Source organism: Anser brachyrhynchus (genome assembly GCF_964034855.1).
Source record: "Anser brachyrhynchus genome assembly, chromosome: 3".
Taxonomy (NCBI): Eukaryota; Metazoa; Chordata; class Aves; order Anseriformes; family Anatidae; genus Anser; species Anser brachyrhynchus.
The window spans coordinates 25,732,056-25,745,164 of NC_137696.1; the positions used below are offsets into that span (position 1 = coordinate 25,732,056).

The window sequence follows — 13,109 nt, forward strand, 5'->3', positions numbered from 1 at the left end:
ATAATTATTTGGTAATTGGTTGTTCTTCACATGAATAAGGAATAACAGGAAATCTCGGTATGCTGGTATGAACTAAATACTTGTGGTCTTTTGTTGATTCCTACTCTTTTCTTGCTTTTCATATCTAATTAATTATAATCTGTGTGTAAGAAATGTTAAAGCGGGACAAATACGATGTTAGTAACTGACAGAAAATTTAATGTTTTCCACTGTTTGGGAATCATTTGTAATCTATACATTAATAGAAATATTGTTGCACTGACCAAATATCAGTCATGAAAAATCAATTTATAAATAAAATTTAAGTAATTTTATTTGAAAAAAAAGTAATTTTATGTGAAAAAAAAAGCCCAGTAAAATACTAGTAAATAAAAAGTTTTCTGAACAGGTTTTGTCAAGGGAGTTTGTTAGTAACTGAAATTATGTATGAGCAATTTATGTAAACCAAATAAGTAAACATCAATATGTTTACCTGGAGCACAAAAATTAGGTTGTTAGAGACATTGGAAGACTTGTGATCTAATAGAATTAGAGTAAAATTAGTTCACTTCTGATAATACTGGCTTAGCAAACTGTAATGTATTTTTAAGGAATAGCAAGCAGGCCCATATTTCAGCCATTCACCTGGAGGACTGCAGTAGCAGGCATCAGTAACTATTATGATCTGATGAATTTGGGTTTCAATTTTGCAGAATTAGAATTTAATTAGCAGTATTTTGCAGAACAAAAATATACTTGGTTTTGCTTGCTAAGATGTTTTGTGTGTATGACTCGGAGCCCACAAAATTTTTCCTTTATCACAGAACTATGCTCCAAGAACCATCTTTTTTCTAAGGTAGTACTTTAAAATATGAATGAATGTAAATCAAAGGAACGCCTACAAAAAATGTGAAAAACAGCATACGTATATATGAAGTAATTGTTGTAATCAAGCTATGTATTCCACAATTCTATGTAGTCATAGAATTTGGTATCTTCCTAAGATACAGGGCAAATTATTTTGTTGCAGAATTTACAGTTTTGATGGTCTGCTACTGGCATTTTGCTCTCAGTATCACTGCTGTTCTGACCTAACTGCAACTGCATCTTGCTGTCTTCAGAGGACAGTTAACTGGATTACTGAGCAAGGTCCATTCATTGTATCAGTACAACCAGGCAGCAAAAGTCAACACTTCTGAGTGAGTAAAGGAAACAATATCATTTGTAAGCAGAGGACATAGTAAATGAAAAGAGGAGGCTGATGAACTGGATTTATTGTAGAGTTATGTATCAACTAAAGCCCAATTAGTTGTGCAGATGATCTGCTAAAGTTTGCATAGTGATGGAGCTGAGCCATTTCAGGGATCAAGGCTACAGATATTCAGACAAGTTATATGGACAGCAATAAAAAAATCTGTATTTGCAATAATAGTTTCAAATATATCCTATAGTTGTGAATCTTTTTATTTTACTACAGGCATGGAGAAAAGTGTGTTTACTTATGGACAGAAAGGAATTAAGAAGTTATTGCTCCTCAATTTTAGTAAAGAAAGATGTATCAATTTCCACTCCCTACAAGCTGAAGCCCACAAACCCATCTCAGAAATATGTCACAGGTTAAACAGGGAGATGATCAAGCATGTAGCACTGCATGATGTAGCAGTGATCCCTTCTGTCTTTAAAGTTTATGAATCCTTTATTGAATGCAAAATTTGCTCTTCTTATTCCACAGATTGTAAATACATATATAAGGCTGTGCCAATTTCTAATTTATAGCATTATTTTACATTTCCAAAAGTAAATCTTACAAATGCTAGTGTCATAAGTATACAGGGGTGTGTAGTAGTTATATAACAGCATGGCCTATGAAGTCAGCGTGTTATTTTTTTGTTTTCTTATGTTAGCTTCCCATTAAAACATTTATTTCTTCCAGAAACTGTTACCTTTATAAAGGAAAAAAAAAAAAGAGAGAGAGAGAGAGAGAGAAATAAATGGATATCGAGCTCTGAATTAGTATGCATTATTTGCTGTTATTGGTACCAGGTACACATAGTTATTGTATAGGTTACTGGTACTCATAGTCTTTTTATAGAAAGATGTGAGCTTGCTTTGATTACTTTCCAAGCCAAACTGGAGTTATAACATGGGGCTGAACCCAAACTAATTAGCCCTGTTGTGAGGCATGGTATATTAGCTGTAGAATTAAAGCAATTACACAGCTTCTAGTCAGCTCCAAATATGAGCAGAATAAGTGTGTGCACACTTTAATCTTAACCAAAAGGAGTTTGATCTTCCTATAAAATATTATATAGGCATACCTACATTTAAGTTGTTTTATTTACAGTTCTTCACTTTTTTTTTTTTACTCTTTTTAACTTTTTTACTTTTTTTTTTCTTTTGTGTGTGTGTGTGTACTGAGTTCCATTGCTATGAAACAGTGACATTAAGGGAAATGATTTATTTATAAAAAGTGTAAACTCTTATACTACACTTTACAATATTCCCATATTTTTTGCAAGCAACTGAATTTATTTTGCCATGGAAACTTACCAAATATGGTTATTTCCTATTGCTACTTATACAAATACACTGTATTTACACAAGCATTTTACTACACATACTCTGTTCATTTGAATTAAAGAATTATTTTAGCAAAGAATTTTAAAGAAAAGAAAGCTAAACAAGTTTGGTTATTTGCATAATCAATAATTACTAACAGTAATAATATTAATTTGCTGCCATAGAATTACTGTTTGTCTTTCTGTGAAAGTAGAATTTTCTATGTATCCTGACAACTTCAAAGCACAAAAAATTGTTTCTTGGCTTTAATAAGAAACAGCTTTTTTTTCTTTTTTCTTTTCTTTTTTTTTCCCCCCCTGTAGTTCCAGCAATACCCATACAACAAAAATGTAATGCTCTTAACAAGTGTAAGAATTGGCTTGAAAAAAAAGAAAGGAATTTTTTATTTGATTTAAACTAAGTTAGTTGCCAAATAATGTCTGGAGAAATAAAGTATGAGATCTAAAACTTCATGGTTATAAAACATTGAGATTTTAATCAGTTTGCTATATATGTGAGTAGCTTCAGTAACTAGCCAAGTAATATCTGACTCACATGAGCTTCTTTTGTTTGAAGAAAATTTCTCCTACATAATTATGGGAACATAATTATGAAAGTCAAATTATCAGGTGATAAATTAGGTTGTCTACTCCACCTACTGGTTGCTTTTTGCAAGAGATTCTAGTGTAAAATACAGCAAGAAATAAATCTGAGGTGGCAACATGAGGCTTCCAAATAAAATTCTGTTTTTAAAAATAACATCCTCTATTTCAAATTTTAAAATTTATTTATATACGTAGCAACATTTTCCTTTTCCATTTTTAGCTTAACAGTGTGATAAATTCTGACTTTATGATGAACATAATAAAAATTACAGTACAAGTTTAACAAGCCTTTGACTTTGTTCAGAATATTTCTTGTCACTTATTATTGGTAACACAATAGAAATAACAGTGCAGATCTATTTCTGTTTATCTTTTTCATCGATTTTATCTGTCATATAATGAATGAGTTACAAGTTCTTGTTGAGACACAAAACTTAAAAATAAGATTTTTTTTTAATTATTATTATTCCATAATCACAATGTGCACTTTCCACTGCAGTAGTAATGACCCTTTTTTTCAGTTGTCACTAATAAATGAACTAGATATCTAATGTGGTTTTCTATTATAAATAAGTTAATCTATACAGATCATCAATATATATCCCTTGTGTTCCTGTCTGTGTATTCAAAAAACTCACTGTAATTGAATACCTTCTGTTCTTTGTCATACAAAAAAGGCTAACATTTGTAAGAAGGGCTATCCTTTGCAAAGTGCTGACAAACTCCCTGTAAGGTCAACAAAAGATGGAATCACTGAATACATTGATGGCACACTGTAGAAGCACAGAATGGCTGAGAAGTTGGTACAAAGAGCCCTCATTTGTTGCATTGTGGTGGAGTGATTCCTATCGTTAGCATTTGATACAAATTTTGGAAATTCAGGTCATTGCCTTAAAATGATGATTAATATATGATAGAATAACTCCAGAGAACCAGCATCAAGCTAGAATACTGACATGTATTGTTTAAGTAACTGTAGATGGACCAAGCAATGATCATAGAATCATAGAATATCCCAAGTTAGAAGGGACCCATAAGGATCATCAAGTCCAACTCCTGGCACCGCACAGGTCTACCCAAAAGTTTGGACCATGTGACTAAGTGCACAGTCCAATCTCTTCTTAAATTCAGACAGGCTTGGTGCAGTGACTACTTTACTGTGGATCCTGTTCCAGTGTGCGACCACCCTCTTGGTGAAGAACCTCTTCCTGATGTCCAGCCTAAACTTCTCCTGCCTCAGCTTAACACCGTTCCCACTTGTCCTATCACTGGTGTTTATGGAGAATAGGTCACCTGCCTCTTCACTCCCCCTCACGAGGAAGCTGTAGACCGCGATGAGGTCTCCCCTCAGCCTCCTCCTCTCCAGGCTGAACAGGCCCATTGACCTCAGCCGTTCCTCATATGTCTTCCCCTCTAGGCCCTTTACCATCTTTGTTGCCCTCCTCTGGACACTCTCCAACAGTTTAATGTCGTTCTTGTACTGTGGTGCCCAGAACTGCACACAGTACTCGAGGTGAGGCCGCACCAGCGCAGAGTAAAGCAGGACAATCACTTCCCTCGACCGACTAGCAATGCCGTGCTTGATGCACCCCAGGATGTGGTTGGCCCTCCTGGCTGCCAGGGCACACTACAGAGGTGAGTCTGATTCTGAGTGAAAACAAGTGTGTAGCTGCTGTTAGCACTACTACCCAGGTAGAGGACCTGCAAGTCCATAGTGTTGTGGTGAGGAGAAGGCAGTGGTAAGTGGAAGGATCCAGAGCAGGAGAAGTGGTGGAAGGAGCAGAGTGATGTGTGTCTTTTTAAGTCACTGAGATTGGGAAAAGACTCTATGGAAACAGTCTTCTGAGCCTCACAGCTTAAAAAAACCTTTCGCTGTTATCATTCCTTCTGTCACTGAGAAAAGTATTAGAATTAGAGGTGCAAAAGATCTTTTCTCTTTACTCTTTAGTTTTTTCCATACAGGCAAATGTACTGGGTGAAATAAAAGAGAATTTAATTGTCTTCTCTCCAACTTTCCTCTGCGCTTCTAATCAGATAAATGTGTTCTAATTTTCCAAAAATTCTTAAACAAGAATCTAAGATCTTACCTTTTTTAAGAGAAAAATGAATGTAAAACTAGTCTAGAATGCAAAAGTTCTTTGTCATATAATGTCTACAAAAGCTTGAAGCCTTTGTCACACAGTTGCAAAACCTGCTTTGACATTATTAAGAATGTGGTGTTATACATATCATTTCAGCTTACCATTGCTCTGGCTGGTGGACTTGTTTCCAAAACTGGATTTCATGTTCTGTGATAAAACCTGCTGAGATTAGATGAGCTAATATTGGTCCTCCATACTGTGAGATCTTCTCACTGAATGCATTAAGTATTGAGACACTGAAAAACATGAATTGTGCAGTTGTGTGTGTATGCCTACCCAGACTCTTGACTTATATATAGCAGAATCTTCTTTCTCTTGGACCCTGATCAATTTGAAGACTCATCTGAGTCAAGATGAAGAATCTCTTGGCCCAGCATCCTATCTCTGACAGTGGCCAGCAGCATGTATCTAGGGAAAAGTGATAAAATGAGGCATTGGAGCAATATAATGACAAGCCAAGAACACTCTCCCATTTTCTGTAGTTGAAGGACGTTTGTTGTAGAGCTTTCCATTTATGGATTATTAAAGGAAATTTTACAGAGCTTTTGCCTCTGTATTCCTCCAGTTCCTTTCTCTCCTGAGGATTCTCAGAGAAAGAGTAACTTCAACAGAAAGAACATAAGCCCACAACACTAGCCCTTGGATTGTGCTTCCTTTGAAGACCAAGTTGACTCATTCTCATTGCAGTATTGTTTTGCAGCATGCTGATTTCACAGCATATACTGTCTCTGGTATTCTGTCATAGGGGAACATGCAATTGCAAAGTGCCTTATTCTTTCTCCACCATTTCATGAGTGTCTGCTGATTTCCTCTTCCACTCCAAGCAACAATAAAGTCCATCACTCTCCTCCCTCTTTAGTAAGGTTGGTAATTTTCTCTGATATCATTTGGCAGTTTATGAACAGATACTGGTCATAAGCAACTTGGTCATTTAGAGCTGCAAGAGAAAAATAAAGTCCATGTGTAATAGTAGGTCTTTACTGTTTTAAAGATTAAAAAAATATATGTATCTATTGCATTTCTTCAATAGGTGCCAGTAAAAAGATGTGTTATCTATTTGGACTGTAGTATTTCCTCCAGTTCTCAGTGCCTGCTGGAGTGTCTCGTTATCTTTCTGCTGAGTCAAGGCTAATGTGCTTAGAAATGTGGCTGGTATTTGCTGCATATTTATCCCCATTGTCCTCATACACTGAAAAAGATGACTTGTAGTGATATAGCAGCTGATGCTGTAAAATAAATAAGTATTTTTAACAGAACTAGTCTGGACTGAGATAATACTTTCCAGGAGTTTGCTGCTCCTACTCTGAGTAACACTCATGTTCCATAAGCAATTCCACTTTGGGATAATGGGAGTCATTTATCAGACTTCCATGGAGTTTGGATTAGGGCTTTTTTTTTGTATAAAGCAAAAAATATGCTACAAAGTTACATTTTAGGGTTTTTTTTTTCAGAACTTTTGATTTTCTGTAGTTAATGTAGAACTCAAAATTATATAACTTTTATCAATTGCATCAGTCTTTATTTCCTGTTTGTCAATTCATATAATAAAAATATTTTTAACTCTGTATTTAAATTCAATTCAATGCTAAGTTATCATAAATTTGATAACTGTATTGTTTCTATTAATTACATTTTTCCTGCCAACAGAGGTTGCAATTCATTAACATTACATTGAGTATATGTGTCCCCTTTTTACAGTACTGGAAATCAGGAGTTCGTTCTATTGAAATTACTGCAATTATATTATGTGTAAATGTGCTAAGTGAGGAAAAATGAAAGCCACAAAATTCTTCCTGGAGCAGAGTAATGAATATTCAGAAGGCACAACTAATTAAAATGCTTCTAACATAATGCACTGTCCTGTAAGAACTTGAAAAACAATTGGTCTAAAATGACACTGTTTGACACCAACTCTGTCTCTGGACACCTGGCAGTTTTATTCTTATAAAGGTGAGGATTCAGTGGATAAAGCACTGGCCTTTGATCTTCAGATGCACAGTTTAAGAGACAAGGCTGCAAGTTTGGTCATTTGAGTTTAGTCCCGAGTGAACAGTCCACATCACAAAATGATTATACATAATTTGTTACTATTGGCAGTGTCTGTTCAGGAAAGGCCAAGGACTGAGCTAGCATGAAGAATGAATTAGCTCTTACCTTTTACATTTTATTTCCTCCCTCTTTACTGTTGTAATTTTATTATCCTGTCTCTAAAACATTCAGGGGATTAAATTATCATTCATTATAAGTACTAATACTTCCTGAAGATGAACTAAAATGGTTAATTTTTTTTTAATGTAGGTGCCCCAATCACTGAACGTCCCCACCTATCCATGGATGTTTAATTACTCATCACTTCTCTGCCAAGAAGTCAGGTGTTTCTCACTACTTTCCAAAGCTTGCACCATAAAAAATCCCATTTAAATTAAAGAGGAAAGAGTGAGCTTTCCTAGCTTTCAGGCAGACTTGCAGCTACATTTTAATGGCATTAGTATATAAAGCACTTTATGCTACAGTGTTCTGTTTTTATAAAATATTCTTTCCAGAGGATTTTCAATGTACATTAAATCCTTCTTACAGTATTTCTGACAGGTATGTTAGATCAGCAAGCCTTCTTTGTGTATTCACTTCCATCTTGGAAACCAGATGTATCACTCTATTCACAGGTATCACTGTAGGAAAATAATTCAACTCTTGTGCCTCAAGGGACACTATACACACCTACAATCTCAGTTTGCTTGTAAAGAATATCAGTTAATGCTGTTTAATGTTCCTGTCAAAAAGAAGGACAAAGTAGGGTAGACTGGAAGTGACCAGTAACTGAGCTGTTTTTCTGGAAGGCATTGTACCTGAACAAAGAAATATTTATATCTAGAGGGTTATTCCCAATGATTCTTAACTCAAAAAATTATTTGTATGCACACTCAGAAATGTTTAGTTCACTTAGACTTTGAGCCCAGCTCTTGCCCTTTGGGATTACTTATTCTAGGAATACTTGGAACAAAATTGGAGAGAGATGGACTTGAAGAGTGGACCATTCATTGGATAAGGAACTGACTTGAAGGTAGCACCCAGACAGTGGTGGTCAATGGCTCTATGTTCAGCTGGAGGCTCGTGACAAGTGGTGCTCCTCAGGGGTCTGTCTTGGAATTGATGCTGTTCATTATCGGTGACATAGACAATGAGATTGAGTGCACCATCAGCAAGTTTACAGATGACACCAAGCTGAGTGGTGCAATTTATGCAACTGAAGGAAGGGATGCCATCCAAACAGACCTGGACGAGCCTGAGAAGTGGGCCCATGTGAACCAACTGAGGTTCAACAAATCCAGTGACCTACCTTCTATAAGAATTAGATGGCTATGCACTATTCCAGGTGTATTTCTCCTGAGTGTCAGTGAAAAGTATTTGAAAATAGCAGTTTCCACCACTCCCTAAAACTGGGTCCTTCCCATTCACTCTTCTCAAAAGTCTTATTTTAGTGCAAGTGCTAAGTGAAAGTGTTTCCAATTTCTCCCTTTCACACACTCCCCTGTTAAAAAAAAAAAAAAAAAAAAAGACATTCTCATTCTATTTTGTAGAGATAGTGAGTGAAAGAACTTAAAAATAGAACAAATTTAATAATTTTAGCCATGTTCTGCAGCAGCACTACATTCTCTATTTTTCCTTGAGGCTGCTTATTATAAAATCATTTTAGATACCTTCCACTTTAATACCAGCAAGAAAATTTGGCAGTAATTTACTGTCCAAAGAAATGAGAAAGATTTTACATTGGAAAACTATCTGTTGTTAGAAAGAACTTAATACACAATAGTATGTAAAGTTGGAGTTCTTTTTTTGTTATTGATCCCATGCAAAGACCTACAACTGAGTTGTATAAAGGTTTGTCCATGTAGGTATGGCGATATTTCCCAGAGCTGCTGTTAAATAGCTTGTTACAAGGCATGTCACTCATACTAAGCATGTTAGAGATCTCTGTATTCAGAATTAGTGATTTAAAAATCCACTAGCTAGAAGGTCCCTCTACATAAACTGTCTTTTTCAGCATCTGAATTGCATAATCTGTGTTTCTGTGTTTTTTCTGGGCAACAAAATTATTGCTCTACTCCTGTGGGTAGGATTAATGGCAGAGTTTAAAGGACAAGCTGTGTGTTCTATCAAAAGTGTACATGCTGAGAACTTAGAAAAAACATGACCACATTTTGTGTTTTACTGTCAATTGAGGTGGCAAAAGGGTTGGATTGCTGCAGGGTCAGAAAAATGATGAGGGAGTTATATATTGAATGGGGGCTTTGTGTATGTTGTGATACAAACATTTAAGAAAGAATCTGTATTGCAGGGAAATTACAACAGTACAAATATGAACTAAATAGCTCACACACAGAGCCACATTCGCTCCCACTTGCACAGACTGGAGCTCCACTGATGTTCCTGAAACAGTTATTGGGATACAGTTGCATGATGCGTAGTTGTCCAACTGGTCTGTATACAAGTTTGATGTGAAGTGCGGTCTTCCTGAGGTAACTTTTGAACCTATAATAGCAGAAGAAGTAGATGCTAAATAAGAGATGAGTGCATAAGTAGAGGGAAGTTAAGGATGGCATGGGAGAAGTCATGAAGATAAAATGCCGTACATTTATCAACAGCAAACCTTCTTATTGGTTAAGTGGCACTGATGGTATCCTTGCTTTAATGAGGCTTCAAGATGAGTGATGTACACACCAATTCTGTTGCTTTTCATTTCTTAGGCAAGTGAATAGTATGATAGTAAAGTTCTTTCATTAACTTGCACTGTTTCAATATTCAATTCAATTTTCAATGCTTTTTTAGTATCTAATATATAGTGTTAATTTGGGAAATGCATTTATCCTGCAATGGGCATCATGAGAACTGTATATCTTCCCTCGTATATTGTTTGTTTTCTTACCTTTATTTTACGTTTTCTTTGCTTCCAGTTTTTCTGTTTCAACAGTCTTTTAAGAAAATGTTGATCTCTTTGTTTGTTTTGTTATCACATCACTCATTTCTACTCATTTCTGACTGTACTAATCTAACTAACATGGCTTGGTTCCCTCTTCTTTGTTCTTTCCTGTTTACAATACTAGGACCATTCATTAAACCTCCCTTCACTTCATCATTTATTGGTGTCATTGAAGAGTGCTTTATTAAACATACTGCCACTTTTTGAGGTTTTAATAATTGTCTTATCGTATAGGTTTACTGCAGCAATTTGTTTAATAAATCTGTCAGAATAAACCTGTATCAGTAAGGGAAGATTCACATGTAAACACAATGCAACAGACATAAGGAACAATGAAAATCAATTAAACGTTACATCATTTGGTTGTGTGTTTTTTGTTTGTTTGTTTTTGAGAAGTGAATGAATTCTCTTGCTTTTTTTTTTGCTTTTTTTTTTGTTGTTGTTGTTAAACAAAGTAAATTTCCATGATTTCTATTTCTATCTATCAAGTAGAGGTTCTCCAGTCTTTTGATATACTTGCCCTAGGTAACCTCTAGTGTTCCAAATTCAAAGATTCAAATTCAGAATGGTATAATTACAAGAATTTTTCTCTATCCAGTAAGAAAAGCAGTGATTTTCAAGTTGCTTTTTTTTTCCCATAAAGCTAATCTTTTGCATTATCACAATGATAACTGATGAAAATTTAATGTTAAAGACATAAATAATGTCACATTTACATAAGTGTGTCAAGGTTCTTTGAAACTTCTCATGAGTATAAATAATTTTAGCCTCAAAATATTCCTGTGCAGTAAGGAAATATACACTGTGTTTTCACATGCGGTTATTGAGACACAGAAGAATGAAACTACTTTCAGAGATTATTCTTCAACTTCCATTTACAGTGGGTAGTTGTAGAAGCAGGTTGATTCTAGAGGTTCCTAGAATTTGTACGTGATCCTATATTCACTCTAGCACTTAAAGAACAAATGATAACACTAATGGAATTTCCCATTCCTATTTCTAAAATAAAGTCATTAAGTAAGTTAAAATTGCTTATTTGAAATCAGTTAGAAGTAACATGAGAAGTCAATAAAAAAACTTTGAATGTCTCTGTTTTGTATCTTCATCATGAGTATTGTTTCCCATGCCATCACTCACTCATGCAAATTATTATTCCTGATCTAGTCAAGTCATCAAGAGCCTGCATAAGAATTAGGTTTGACGGAACAAGCCGTGGTCATAGAGTCAATCAGTGAAAGATGAATACATTTTTGGGATGCCTCAGCATTTGTTTGGCTGCCGTGTTTTGGATATCGTGACATAGTGATCCATGCATTAAGCTAAGAGTTTGTTTATCTTTTATCTTGTTGCCTAAACCCAAGCAGTTCTTACCTATTTGGAGACTCAATTACAGTTCTGCTTCCTGCAACAGAGCTTAGTGTCAGCAGGTTTAGAGGTTGATTTTATGATCTGTGGCCAGAACAAGGGACTTGAATGTTTCCTTGACACCTCTTTGTATAGTCCATAGAATTGCAGCTTGTTTTACTTACAAACGTGCATTTAAAATGTGGTTGTACTATTATTTTGATATCAAGAAAACATTTAACAGATGAAGAGGACTGAACTAAGCTTTAAAATCTGAAAGCAGAATAACAATAATTAATGCTTCTATTACTCTGTTTAAACAGAATATATATTAGGCAGAAGACAGGTAATTAATCCCACTTGAAAGAATATACAGTACTCATCACTCATTTATGAATTCTTCAGTCTTTACGTAAAACTCTATCTCAAACAAAACTAAAATACCTTATCTATAATAACAGGTAAGGTCCTCCAATTCTTATTTAGATACAATTCCTGAGTATGATTTTATAAGTGTTACAGGATCAGGCCCAAGGACTAGCATTAGGTCAGTGAGCACTAAACTGGCATTTGTATATTTTACTGGATGGGTGACATTTTTTTCTATTGTTAGCCATAGTAAGGAAATTTTCTTTTGAATTGGAATGTTGAACCGGAACAGGGATTTTTTTCCCAATATCTGAATAATGCTTATGCTATATCTATTAATTCTCATATAAAAGTATGTCCATATTAATCACAAAGTCACAGATTACTCCTAGGAGAAGACACTGTCACGTGGTTTAAATATTTTGATGTTTCAGATTTGATTTAGTGGACATCATTTTATTATACTTGCTACTAGGATATTATTTACAGAATTTTAATAGATGACTATTTCCCCAGTACATTTTATATTAAAAATGTTATCCCTTTATTTTCTTAATTTAAGGAAAATTTTGACAGCCTGTAATAAACTAGTTATTTAAAAGTTTTAAATTCATTTTCTTACAGATGTTGCTGCAGCATCATTTAAACATTTTTTTTCCTTGTGAATCATTAATGTTTTGAGGTATTTCTTTTACCTCCTAGAGAAACTATATCTGGGGATTAACAAGATTGTTCTCTGGAATTCATGTGGAAGCATAACTGCAGTAGCTGAGAAATGATCATGTTTCCTTTTAGTTCTCAGCAAGAGTAATTGAATGTTGAATATCTTACTAAACGCTGGACTGTGACAGTGTGTTAACACTCCGACTATCTCCTAACAGCAGGGCAATTATTTGCTGAGTGGGATTTTTATAAATCCCCTGGCAGTAGTATGTCCTGATAATTATGATGAAGTGCATTGGTCAGTGTTGATTCAGCAATCCCTTCTCTAGCAAATATTTCATTCACAGCTCTCCTTCATGCTTTTACTTTTATGGCTTTTAAAGATCTCTTACCTCTTCTCTCAGCTTGCTTAGATTATTATTATTTTTTTTAATACAAAATATATTGGAGAAAAAAGGATTTTAAAGTTAA

At 34.8% G+C, this 13,109-nt stretch overlaps 1 protein-coding gene across 1 annotated transcript in view; it reads left to right on the top strand.

Annotated features, from left to right (window-relative positions):
• SPATA17 (spermatogenesis associated 17) overlaps positions 1 to 13,109 on the top strand; it is a 96,702-nt gene that overhangs the window by 40,174 nt on the left and 43,419 nt on the right. The gene's annotated exons all lie outside the window — the stretch shown is intronic.